Source organism: Capra hircus, chromosome 1 (assembly GCF_001704415.2).
Source record: "Capra hircus breed San Clemente chromosome 1, ASM170441v1, whole genome shotgun sequence".
Taxonomy (NCBI): Eukaryota; Metazoa; Chordata; class Mammalia; order Artiodactyla; family Bovidae; genus Capra; species Capra hircus.
Genome location: NC_030808.1, coordinates 102,217,155 through 102,231,388, shown reverse-complemented (window position 1 = coordinate 102,231,388; position 14,234 = coordinate 102,217,155).

The following is a 14,234-nucleotide window of genomic DNA, read 5'->3' as shown; positions in this document are numbered from 1 at the left end:
AGGAAGATGGCAATGATGACCCTGTATGCAAGACAGGGAAAGAGACACAGATGTGTATAATGGACTTTTGGACTCAGAGGGAGAGGGAGAGGGTGGGATGATTTGGGAGAATGACATTCTAACATGTATACTATCATGTAAGAATTGAATCGCCAGTCTATGTCTGATGCAGGATACAGCATGCTTGGAGCTGGTGCATGGGGATGACCCAGAGAGATATTATGGGGAGGGAGGTGGGAGGGGGGTTCAGTTTGGGAACGCATGTAAGAATTAAAGATTTTAAAATTTTAAAAAATAAATAAATAAATAAATAAATAAATAAAAATAATATAGAGACAAAAAAAAATAAAAAAAAAAGTTTGAAAGGTAAAAAAAAAAAAAAAAAAAAAAAAAAAAAAGATTTACTGAGCATGACCCTGCCCATCAGAACAAGACCCAGTTTCCCTGTCAGTAAATCTATGCCATCAGGAAGCTTCCATAAGCCTCTTATTCTTATCCATCAGAGGACAGATAGAATGAAAACCACAATCATAGAAAATCAATCAAATTTATCACATGGGCCACAGTTCAGATCAGTTCAGTCGCTCAGTCGTGTCCGAATCTTTGCAACCCCATGAATCACAGCACGCCAGGCCTCCCTGTCCATCACAAACTCCCGGAGTTCACTCAGACTCACGTCCATTGAGTCCGTGATGCCATCCAGCCATCTCATCCTCTGTCGTCCCCTTCTCCTCCTGCCCCCAATCCCTCCCAGCATCAGGGTCTTTTCCAATGAGTCCACCCTTCGCATAAGGTGGCCAAAGTACTGGAGTTTCAGGTTTAGCATCATTCCTTCCAAAGAAATCCCAGGGCTGATCTCCTTCAGAATGGACTGGTTGGATCTCCTTGGACCACAGCATTGTCCAACTCAATGAAACTATTAACCATGCCATGTAATGCTACCCAAGACAGGTCATGCTGGAGAGCTCTGACAAAATGTGGTCTACTGGAGAAGGGAATGGCAAATCACTTCAGTAATCTCGCCTTGAGAACCCCATGAATGGTATGAAAAGGCAAATAGATAGGACACTGAAAGATGAACTCCCCAGGTTGGTAGGTATCCACTATACTACTGGAGAAGAGTGGAGCAACAACTCCAGAAAGAATGAAGAGACAGAGCCAAGGCAAAAACAACACCCAGTTGTGGATGTGACTGGTGATAGAAGCAAGGTCTGATGCTGTAAAGAGCAATATTGGATAGGGAACCTAGAATGTTAGCTCCATGAATCAAGGTAAATTGGAAATGGTCAAACATGAGATGGCAAGAGTGAACGTTGACATTTTAGTAATCAGTGAACTAAAATGGACTGAAATGGCTGAATTTAATTGAGATGACCATTATATCTACTACGGTGGGCAAGAATACCTTAGAAGAAATGGACTAGCCATCATAGTCAACAAAAGAGTTCAAAATGCAATAGTTGGATGCAATTTCAAAAACGGCCAAATGATCTCTGTTCGTTTCCAAGGCAAACCACTCAATATCACAGTAATGCAAGTCTATGATCCAGCCAGTAATGCTAAAGAAGCTGAAGTTGAATAGTTTTAAGACCTACAAGACCTCCCAGAACTAACACCCCCCCGCTCCTCCCCCCCCCAAAAAAAAATAAGATGTCTTTTTCATTATAGGGAACTGGAATGCAAAAGTAGGAACTCAAGAAACACCTTGAGTAACAGACAAATTTGGCCTTGGAGTACAAAATGAAGCTGGGGAAAAGCTAACAGAGTTTTGCCATGGGAATGCACTGGTCATAGCAAACACCTTCGTCCAACAACACAATTGTAGACTCTACAAATGGACATCACCAGATGGTCAGTATCAAAATCAGATGAATTATATTCTTTGCAGCTGAAGATAGAGAAGCTCTATACAGTCAGCAAAAACAAGACCGGGAGCTGATTGTGGGTCAGATCATGAACTCTTTATTGCCAAATTCAGACCTATATTGAAGAAAGTAGGCAAAGCATTAGACCATTCAGGTATGACTTAAATGATATCCCTTATGATTATACAGTGGAAGTGAAAGAGCTAAGGATTAGATCTGAAAGACAGAGTGCCTTTAGAACTATTGATGGAGATTCATGATATTATATAGGAGGCAGTGATTGAGACCCAAGAGAAAGAAATGCAAAAAGGCAAAATGGTTGCCTGAGGAGGCTTTACATGTAGTTGAGAAAAGAAGAGATGCTAAACGCAAAGAAGAAAAGGAAAGCTATACCCATTTGAATGCAGAATTCCAAATAATAGCAAGGATAGATAAGAAAGCCTTACTCAGTAATCAATGGAAAGAAATAAGGAAAAACAATAGAATGGGAAAGAATAGCAATCTCTTCAAGACAATTAAAGATACCAAGGGAACATTTTATGCAAAGATGGGCACATAAAGGACAGAAATCATATGGACCTAACAGAAGCGAGAAGATGTTAAGAAGAGGTGGCAACTATACACAGAACCAGAAGATGTTAAGAAGAGGTGGTAAGCTGTACAGAATACTTCCTGACCCAGATAACCACAATGGTGTGATCACTCACCTAGAGCCAGACATCCTGGAACGCAAATTCAAGTGGGCCTTAGAAAGAAACACTGTGAAGAAAGCTAGTGGAGGGGATGGAATTCCAGTTGAGCTATTTCAAATTCTAAAAGATGATGCTGTTAAAGTGCTGCATTCAATATACCAGCAAATTTGAAAAACTCAGCAGTGGCCACTGGATTGTAAAATGTCAGTTTTCAGTCCAATTCCAAAGAAAAGCAATGCCAAAGAAAGCTTAAACTACCCCACAATTGCACTCATCTCACATGCTAGCAAAATAATGCTTAAAATATTCCAAGCCAGGCTTCAACAGTATGTGAACCAAAAACCTCCAGATGTTTGAGCTGGATTTAACCCAGAGAGATGTTATGGGGAGGAAGGTGGGAGGGGGGTTCATGTTTGGGAACACATGTACACCCGTGGTGGATTCATGTCAATGTATGGCAAAACCAATACAGTACTGTAAAGTAAAAATAAAAATTAAAAAATAAATAAATAAAAATAAAAAATAATAAAAAATAAAAATAAAAAGGCAGAGGAACCAGAGATCAAATTGCCAAAATGTGTTGGATCATAGAAAAAGCAAGAGAGTTCCAGAAAAAACATCTACTTCTGCTTTATTGATTTCACCAAAGCCTTTGAATGTGTGGATCATAATAAATTGCAGAAAATTCTTAAAGAGATGGGAATACCAAACAATCTGACCTGCCTTTTGATAAATCTGTATGCAGGTCAAGAAGTAACAGTTAGAACTGAAGATGGTACAAAAGACTGGTTCCAAATAGGGAAAGGAGTATGTCAAGACTATATATTGTCACCCTGCTTATTTAACTTATATGCAGAGTTCAGTTCAGTTCAGTCACTCAGTCGTGTCCAACTCTTTGTGACCCCATGTACCACAGCACGCCAGGCCTCCCTGTCCATCACCAACTCCCGGGGTCCACCCAAACCCATGTCCATTGAGTCAGTGATGCCATCCAACCATCTCATCCTCTGTCATCCCCTTCTCCTCCTGCCCTCAATCTTTCCCAGCATCAGGGGCTTTTCCAATGAGTCAGCTCTTTGCAACAGGTGGCTTAAGTATTGGAATTTCAGCTTCAACATCAATCCTTCCAATGAACACCCAGGACTGATCTCCTTTAGGATGGACTGGTTGGATCTCCTTGAAGTCCAAGAGACTCTCAAGAGTCTTCTCCAACACCACAGTTCAAAAGTATCAATTCTTTGGTGCTCAGCTTTCTTTATTGTCCAACTGTCACATCCATACATGACCACTGGAGAAACCATAACCTTGACTAGATGGACCTTTGTTGATAAAGTAATATTTCTGCCTTTTAATATGCTGTCTAGGTTGGTCGTAACTTTCCTTCTAAGGAGTAAGCATCTTTTAATTTCATGGCTGCAATCACCATCTACAGTGATTTTGAAGCCCAGAAATATAAATTCAGCCACTGTTTCCACTGTTTCCCCATCTATTTGCCATGAAGTGATGAGACTGGATGCCATCTTAGTTTTCTGAATGTTGAGCTTTAAGCCAAAATTTTCACTCTCCTCTATCACTTTCATCACTCCACATGCCAGGCTAGATGAAGCACAAGTTGGAATCAAGATTGTGGGGAGAAATATCAATAAATTCAGATGTGCAGATGATACCACCCTTATGGCAAAAAGTGAAGAAGAACTAAAGAGCGTCTTGATGAAACTGAAAGAGAGTGAAGTATTGGCTTAAAACCTGACATTCAGAAATCTAAGATGGCATCCGGTCCCATCACTTCATGACAAATAAATGGGGGAAAAAATGGAAACAGTGACAGATTTTATTTTTTTCAGTTCCAAAATCACTGTAGATGGTGACTGCAGCCTTGAAATTAAAGACACTTGCTCCTTGGAAGAAAAGCTGTGACCAACCTTGACAACACATTAGAAAGCAGAGCCATTATTTTGCTAACAAATGTCTTTCTAGTCAAAGCTATGTTTTTTTCAGTAGTCATGTATGGATGTGAGTGTTGGACTATAAAGAAAGCTGATCTCTGAAGAACGGATACTTTTGTACTGTGGTATTGGAGAAGTTTCCTGAGAGTCCCTTGGACTGCAAGGAGGACCATCCAGTCCTTCCTAAAGGAAATCAGTCCTGAATATTCTTTTGAAGGACTGATGCTGAAGCTGAAACTTAAGCCACCTGATGCGAAAAACTGACTCATTGGAAAAGACCCTGATGCTAGGAAAGATTGAAGGCAGGAGGAGAATGGGACCACAGAGAATGAGATGGTTGGATGGCATCACCAACTCAATGGACATGAGTCTGAATAAGCTGTGGGAGATGGTGATGAACTGGGAAGCCTGGCATACTGCAGTTCATAGGGTCGCAAAGAGTCAGATATGGCTGAACGAATTAACTGAACTGAGTGCCACCTGGGAAACACTATTTCTCCTCCATATACAATCAATCAATAGTTGTAAATATTTTGAAATCCCCTATTTTTAAATTTCATTTATTTAATTTTATTTTCTGTAATTTCATCCTTCAAATTTAAGGTCAATTCCTACTTATTTTCCTCCATAGTTCTTGTAAGTGAAAGTGAAAATTGCTCAGTTGTATCCAACCCTTTTCGATCCCACTGACTATACGGTTTCTGGAATTTTGCTAGCCAGAACACTTGAGCAGGTACGCTTTCCCTTCTCCAGGGGATTTTCCCAACCCAGGGACTGAACCCATGTGTCCCACTTTGCAGGCAGATTCTTAACCAGCTGAGCCATAAGGGAAGCCCTGGTTATTATAAAAATAACCATTTATACCCCATCTTTTTTTTACTTTAGTAAATTTTTACTCTTCCTTCTCTAAAATCCTTCCACAATTATCTAGTACCTAGAATGTAATATAAATTCCTTACTATATCTTATAATTTATATGATGAATATGAATCCATAATTTATATTCACAATATTGTCCTTCATAAAAAACATGACCTCAGTCAGGCTTTCAGCTTTATCTCATGCAGTTCTCCAGTTAGGACATTAATCTTCTGTGATACTAATTCCTTGTCATCCTTCAACAGACCACAGAGACTTGTCTTGCTCATTGTTGTATTTAACATAGAGAATATCAAACAACTTATTTGTATCTCTGTCAATCTGTAAATTCTTTGAGAGATGTATATATGTTTGTGTGGTTGGCAGAGTGCCTGGTGTGGAATTGTGCAAAAGCATGTTAATTTGGGTTCAGTGTGGCTCAAATTAAATTATTCTTATTGATATATATATGAAATGACCCAAAGAGGGGGAAGAGAAAAATTTTGTCTCTAAAACTAAAGTGTTCTGCAAGGTAATACTTATCTTTTAAACTTTCCCTTAAGAGAAGTCTAGGATATTAGTTAAATAAGTGGCATTAGATTTGTGTTTCTTAAGTAAAGTAATCCAAGTGACTGTGAAATTTTCCATTGTATTTATAATATGGTAAATAATATGGTAAAGCCTGTATTCTGAACAAGAAAACTTTCATAACTAATGTCATAAATACTTACATACCAAGAGATTTCTGAGTAAATTTTCAGTCTTTTTTCCCCGAGTGGTTGATCAGACTGTGTCTTGGCAAATGTAACATGCCAGTGAACCCTGGTACTCAAGTTAATAAAGTATAAATGAAGACATAGCTTGTTCTCTGAATGGTTGTAACAGCCTGCTGGGTTTCATCAATCACGAAGCAGCTCAAGCTGAGACTAAACAACAAAGAAAAATACAAGAAAAAAAAAAAAAAAGATGAGGAAGGGAAGAATGTTAGTGCTTTTAAATAGATAGGGGTTATATTTATGAAAGTAAAATGTCAGGAAATATCACAAGAATGTTTAAAATACACTATGATATAATTATTCTTGTGTAAGGATAATGATACATATTTTGAAAGACTAAATTTCTAACCTAATGTTATCTGAATGAAGTAAAAATTAAATTGAACAGCTTTAGAAAATTAAATTTAAGATAACAACAATTCCATTTAAATCCAAATGATTTCATTCTTGGATGATTTCAAGATGGTATTAGTAGTTTTAGTAGCATTAGTAGTTTAGATGGTATTAGTAGTATCAGTAGTTTGGTATTATGTTGGGGAAATTTCTCTCTTACTCACTATTGCAAACACATAGCAATGACTTAAGAGTTAAAGACAAATCATAAGTGAAGAGTTGAATTTAAAAGCAATAATATCTTTGATTTAAAATGCAAAGTATTAAACAAGACAGAAAGTTTAGTATAGCTTTTGAAAGGGAAAAGATACATGCACCCCAGTATTCACTGAAGCACCACTTACAATAGCCAGGACGTATAACCAACTATTTCAGTATATATATATATACTGGAATATTAATCAGACATGAATAATAATGCAACAACATGGATGAACTTAGAGATTGCCATACTGAGTAAAATCAGACACAGAAAGACAATTATCATGTGATATAGCTTAAATGTGGAATCTAACAGAAAAAGAATCATGGACGTAGAAAACAAACACATAGAAAATAAACTTGATGATTAACTTCAGATTAGGGGGAGAGGGATAAATTGAGAGATTGGCATAGACATATGCACTTTATGATATATAAAACTAATAACTAAAAATAATGTGCTATATAGCACAGGGTTGTTCTTGGTGAGTCAATTAGTCTTGTCCGACTCTTTGTGACACCATGAATGGTAGCACACCAGGCTCCCTTGTCCTTCACTATCTCCTGGAATTTGTTAAAATTCATTTTCATTGAGATGGTGAGGCTATCTAACTATCTCATCCTCTGTCACATCCTTCTGCTATTACCTTCAATCTTTCTCAGCATCACGGTCTTTTCCAGTGAGTTGGCTTCTCACATCAGGTGGCAAAGTATTGAAGCTTCACCTTTAGCATCAGTCCTTCCAATGAATATTCAGGACTTATTTCCTCTAGGATACATTGGTTTGATCTTGTGGTTCCAGGAACTCTCAAGTATCTTCTCCAGCATCACCATTTGAAAGCATTAATTTTTCAGCACTTAGCCTTCTTTATGGTCCATCTCTCACATGACAACTGGAAAAACCATAAGCTACAGGGCACTAGAGCAGGGAGTGGCTGAGATACCCCATGTCCAAGACGGAGCAGTGGCCGTGAGGAGATACCCCATGTCCAAGATCAGAGAAACTGACCTTGACAGACTGAAACCACAATCACAAAAAACTAACTAATCTGATCCCATGGACCACAGCCTTGTCTAACTCAATGAAACTATGAGCCATGCTGTGCAGGGCTACCCAAGATGGACAGGTCATGCTGGAGACCTCTGACAAAATGTGATCCACTGGAGAAGGGAATGGCAAACAACATCAGTATTCTTACCTTGAGAACCCCATGAACAGTATGAAAAGGCAAATAGATAGAACATTGAAAGGTGAACTCCCCAGGTCAGTAGGTGCCCAATATACTACTGGAGATCAGTGGAGAAATAACTCCAGAAAGAATGAAGGGATAGAAACAAAGCAAAAACAACACCTAGTTGTGGATATGACTGGTGATAGAAGCAAGGTCTGTTGCTATAAAGAGCAATATTGCATAGGAACCTAGAATGTTTGATTCATGAATCAAGGCAAATTAGAAGTGCTCAAACAGGAGATGGCAAGAGTGAATGTTGACATTTTAGGAATCAGGGAACTAAAATGAACCAGAATGGGTGAATTTAACTCAGATGGTCATTATATCTAATATGTTTGGCAAGAATCCCTTAGAAGAAATGGAATAGCTATCAAAGCCAACAAAAGAGTCCAAAATGTAGTACTTCAATGCAGTCTCAAAAACGGCAGAATGATCTCTGCTCATATCCAAGGCAAACCATGTAATATCACAGTGATCCAAGGCTATGCTCCAACCAGTAATGCTAAAGAAGCTGAAGTTGAATGGGTCTATGAAGACCTATGAGATCTTTTAGAACTAACACCCAAAAAAGATGCCTTTTTATTATAAGAGATTGAAATGCAAAAGCAGAAATCAAAAAATACCTGGAGTAACAGGCAAATTTGGCCTTGGAGTACAGAATGAAGCAAGGCAAAGGATAATAGAATTTTGCCAAGAGAACGCACTGGTCATAGAAAACACCGTATTCCAACAACACAAAGGAAAACTCTAAACATGAAATGAGGCCGACACTGAAATGAGGTTGATTATATTCTTTGCAGCAAAAGATGGAGAAGCTCTATACAGTCAGCAAAAACAAGACTGGGAGCTAACTGTGGCTCAGACCATGAACTCCTTATTGCCAAATTCAGACCTATATTGAAGAAAGTAGGGAAAAACAGTAAACCATTCATGTATGACCTAAATCAAATCCCTTACAATTATACAGGGGACATGAGAAATAGATTTAAGGGACGAGATCAGATAGACAGAATGCCTGATGAAGTATGGACAAGAGGTTCATGACATTGTACAGGAGACAGGGATCAAGACCATCCCCAAGTAAAAGAAATGCAAAAAAGCAAAACAGCTGTCTCAGGAGGCCTTACAAACGGCTGTGACAGACATGAAAAGTAAAGGAGAAAAGGAAAGCTATGCCCATTTGAATGCAGAGTTCCAAACAACAGCACAGAGAGATAGGAAAGCCTTCCTCCATGATCAGTGCAAAGAAATAGAGGAAAACAATAGAATGGGAGACACTAGAGATCTCTTCAAGAAAATTAGAAACACCAACTGAACATTTTATGCAAAGATGGGCTGAATAAAGGGCAGAAATGGTATGGACCTAACAGAAGCAGAAAATATTAAGAAGAGGTGGCAAGAATACACAGAACTGTACAAAAAAAAAAAAAGATCTTCATGACCAAGATAATCAGGATGGTATGACCACTCACCTAGAGCCAGACATCCTGGAATGTGAAGTCAAGTGGGCCTTAGAAATCACCAGTACGAACAAAGATAATGGAGGTGATGGAATTCCAGTTGAGTTATTTCAAAACCTAAAACATGAAGCTGTGAAAGTGCTGCACTCAAATGCAGCAAATTTGGAAAAAGCAGTGGCCACTGGACTGCAAAAGGTCAGTTTTCATTCTAATCCCACAGAAAGGAAATGCCAAAGAATGCTCAAATTATCACACAATTGCACTCTTTCACACACTAGTAAAACAATGTTCAAAATTGTCCGAGCCAAGCTTCAATAATAATGAACTGTGAACTTCCAGATATTCAAGCTGGTTTTAGAAAAGACAGAGGAACCAGAGATCAAATGGCCAACATCTGTTGCATCATCGAATAAGCAAGAGAGTTCCAGAAAAACATATGTTTCTGCTTTATTGACTATGCCAAAGCGTTTGACTGTGTGGATCACAAAAAACTCTGGAAAATTCTTAAACAGATGAGAATACCAGACCCCCTGACCTGCCTCTTGAAAAATCTGTATGCAGGTCAAGAAGCAACAATTAGAACTGGACATGAAACAACAGATTGGTTCCAAATTGGGAAAGGAGTATGTCAAGGCTGTATATTGTAACACTGCTTATTTAACTTACATGCAGAGTACATCATGAGAAACACTGGGCTCAAAGAAGCACAAGCTGGAATGCAGAGTACATCATGAGAAACACTGGGCTGGAAGAAGCACAAGCTGGAATCAAGATTGCCGGGAGAAATATCAATAACCTCAGATATGCAGATGTCACCACTCTTATGGCAGAAAGTGAAGAACTAAAGAAAAGAGCCTCTTGATGAAAGTGAAAGAGGAGAGTGAAAAAGTTGGTTTAAAACTCAACATTCAGAATAAGTTCATGGCATCTGGCTCCATCATTTCATGGCATATAGATGGGAAAACTGGAAACTGGAAGGCTTTATCTTTTTGTGCTCCAAAATCACTGCAGATGGTGACTGCAGCCATGAAATTAAAGGACACTTACTCCTTGGAAGGAAAGTTATGACCAACCAAGACAGCATATTCAAAAGCAGAGATATTATTTTATCAACAAAGGTCCACCTAGTCAAGGCTATGGTTTTTCCAGAGGTCATATATAGATGTGAGACTTGGACTGTAAAGAAAGCTCAGTGCCGAATATTGATGCTTTTGAACTGTAGTATTGGAGAATACTCCCGAGAGGCCCTTGGACTGCAAGGAGATCCAACCAGTCCATCCTAAAGGAGATCATTCCTTTAGGAGTTCGGAGTGTTCATTAGAAGGACTGATGTTGAAGCTGAAACTCCAGTACTTTGGCCACCTAATGCAAAGAACTGGACTCATTTAAAGACCCTGATATTGGGAAAGATTTACGGCGGCGGGAGGAGAAGGGGAAGACAGAGGATAAGATGGTTAAATGACATCACTGACTCAATGGACATGAGTTTGAGTAAACTCTGGGAGTTTTGATGGACAGAGAGTCCTGGCTTGCTGCAGTCCATGGGGTCACAAAAAGTCAGACAGGACTAAGTGACTGAACTGAACTGGACTAGGTTTGTCATACTTTTCCTTCCACAGAGCAAGCACCTTTTAATTCTGTGGCTGCAGTTACTGTCTGCAGTGATTTTGGAGCCCAAGAAAATAAAATCTGTCACTGCTTCCACTTTTTCTCCTTCTATTTGCCATGAAGTGATGTGACCAGGTGACATGATCTTAGTTTTTTGAATGTTGAGTTTTGAGCCATCTTTTTCACTCTCCTCTTTAACCCTTATCAAGAGGTTCTCTATTTCCTCTTCACTTTCTGCCATTAGAATGGTATCATCTGCATATTCAAGGATAGCCTTGTCATGCTAACCAGCAAATCAGTTAAGCTATGAGCTTTTCTGTGCAGGTTCAGCGAAGACTGTTGGATCAGAGTGAAGATTTCTGACAAAACATGGTCCACTGGAGAAGGAAATGACAATCCATTCCAGTATTCTTTCCTGGAGAATCCTATGAACTGTATAGCATAAGGAACTCTACTCAGTATTCTGTAATGGCCTATTATGGGAAAAGAATATTAAAAAGAGTTAATATTTGTATATGTATAATTAATTCACTTTGCTATACACTTGAAACTAATGCAAAATAATAAATCAGCTATAGTCCAGTAATTTTTGTTTTTTAATGGCAGGGAAAGAAGCCCTGATAAGGTAAGAAATACAGAGTTATGATGACTAGAAACTATTCAAATCAGCCATTTTTTGTGGAGGGGAGTGTAGAAGCTTGAAACAGAGTGTTTGAATTCAAAAATGGGGTAGCATACCCCTATTCAAAGAATGCATGGATGCTAAATTGCTTCAGTCATGTTCGAATGTTTGTGACACTATGAACCATAGCCCACCAGCCTCCTCTGCCCATGCAAGAATACTGGAGTTGGTTGTCATTTCCTTCTCCCTATTCAAAAAGACATTTACAGAAAACTTCTTACTAATTACTCTTTGAACAATGACATGTAGCCATATACATGGGAGGGGAGAACAATGTGAATTTTGTGTCATATCCAAACTTTGGTCAACTCAGTGACAGGCTTGCTTATTGGCTTTGACTTATTTTTAATATCACCATCACTATAAAAAAGGGGAGACAGACACTTTACATCTACTTCAAACATGGAGACTCCACAGAGGCCAAAAGTAAGCAAACAAAAAACTCAGTTCAGTTTAGTTCAGTCGCTCAGTCATGTCCGACTCTTTGCGACCCCATGAATTGCAGCACGCCAGGCCTCCCTGTTCATCACCAACTCCCGGAGTTCACTCAGAGATGAATAAAGGTGAATGCAGAAAGACAGGGCAAAAAGGACAAGGAAAAAAAAATGTCCATCCATGATGAACCTTAAAAATTAAAATTTGTGAAAATTTTGAAGAAACTCATGAATAAATATATTACTAAAACCAAAACTATAAATGTTATTTGGACAAAATTAATATATCCTCTGATGAAAAGGAAACCTGAATTAAGCATATGTAGATTCCAAAAACTGGAAGAGGAAAACATAATATCTAAAACAAAACAAAATTACTAGAACAGAAACAACAAGAAATTCTAGATGTTATAAAACAATAATAGGTATAAATGAAAGAAGCAAAAAACAGCATAAAAATACCAATTATTACCATGAAAAAGTGAATAAAAAATTAAAGAAACATATCTGTGGGCTGTGTGAATACACTCACACACACACACATATATATATATTCTTTTTGGTGGTTAGTGACTTTACTTCATTTTAATTATCTATACACATAGGTCTATACATGTGTGGATATGTATATATTTATGTATAGCTAAAATTCAGTTGCTAAGATGGGGAGAATAGATTCAGTTCAGTTGCTCAGTCGTGTCTGACTCTTTGCAACCCCATGAATCACAGCACTCCAGGCTTCCCTGTCCATCACCAACTCCCAGAGTTCACTCAGACTCATGTCCATCGAATTGGTGCAGCAATCCAGCCATCTTGTCCTCTGTCGTTCCCTTCTCCTGCCCCCAAAACCTCCCAGTATCAGAGTCTTTTCCAATGAGTCACCTCTTCGCATGAGTTGGCCAAAGTATTGGAGTTTCTGCTTTAGCATCATTCCTTCCAAAGAACACCCAGGACTGATCTCCTTTAGAATGGACTGGTTGGATCTCCTTGCAGCTCAAGGGACTCTCAAGAGTCTTCTCATTAGGAGATATTAATTATGTCTATAACAGTGTGTTTCAAAAAAAAAATCTTAGGTTTATTTGGCAAAATGGCAATATCTGTTAAGCATTTTGGTGGGGCCACAGACTGTCTCACTTTATTACAGTACCTTCTATACCTTTGTATATATTAAAATTAGAATAGAGCATTGAATAACAAAATAATTAAAACACCTTCCTAATGATTTGGATGGCTGGACCTTTTTAAATTGGGACATATATGCAACTTAATTTTTTCAGGAAGTCAAAGCTTTGGCAATAAAGCAGTCTAGATCAGTAGAAGTTGAAAATAATATGTGTGTGTGTAAGACTGTATATCTGTAAGTTCAGTTCAGTCACTCTGCCCTGTCTGACTCCTTGTGACCCCATGGTCACATCCTATCCATCACCAACCCCAGAGCCCGCTCATACTCACATCCATCGAGTCAGTGATGCCATCCAACCATATCATCCTCTGTTGTTCCCTTTTCCTCCTGCCTTCAATATTTACCAGCATCAGGGTCATTTCTAATCAGTGAGTTTTTCACATCAGGTAGTCAAAGTATTGGAGCTTCAGCTGCAGCATCAGTCCTTCCAATGAATATTCAGGACTGATTTCCTTTAGGATGGACTCGTTGGATCTCCTTGCAGTCCAAGGGACTCTCAACAGTCTTCTCCAATACCGTAGTTGAAAGGCATCAATTCTGTAATACTCAGCTTCCCTTATGGTCCAACTCTCCCATCCATACATGACTACTGGAATAATCACAGCTTTGACTAGATGGACCTTTGTTGACAAAGTAATGTCTCTGCTTTTTAATGTGCTGTTTAAGTTTGTTGTAGCTTTCCTTCCAAGGAACAAGCGTCTTTTAATTTCATGGCTGCAGTCACCATCTGCAGTGATTTTGGAGCCAAGAAAATAAAGTCTCCTACTGTTTCCATTGTTTCTCCATCTATTTGACATGAAGTGATAGGACCGGATGCCTTGATCTTAATGTTTTCAATGTTGAGTTTTAAACCAACTTTTTCACTCTCCTCTCACCTTCATCAAGAAGCTCTTTAGTTCCTCTT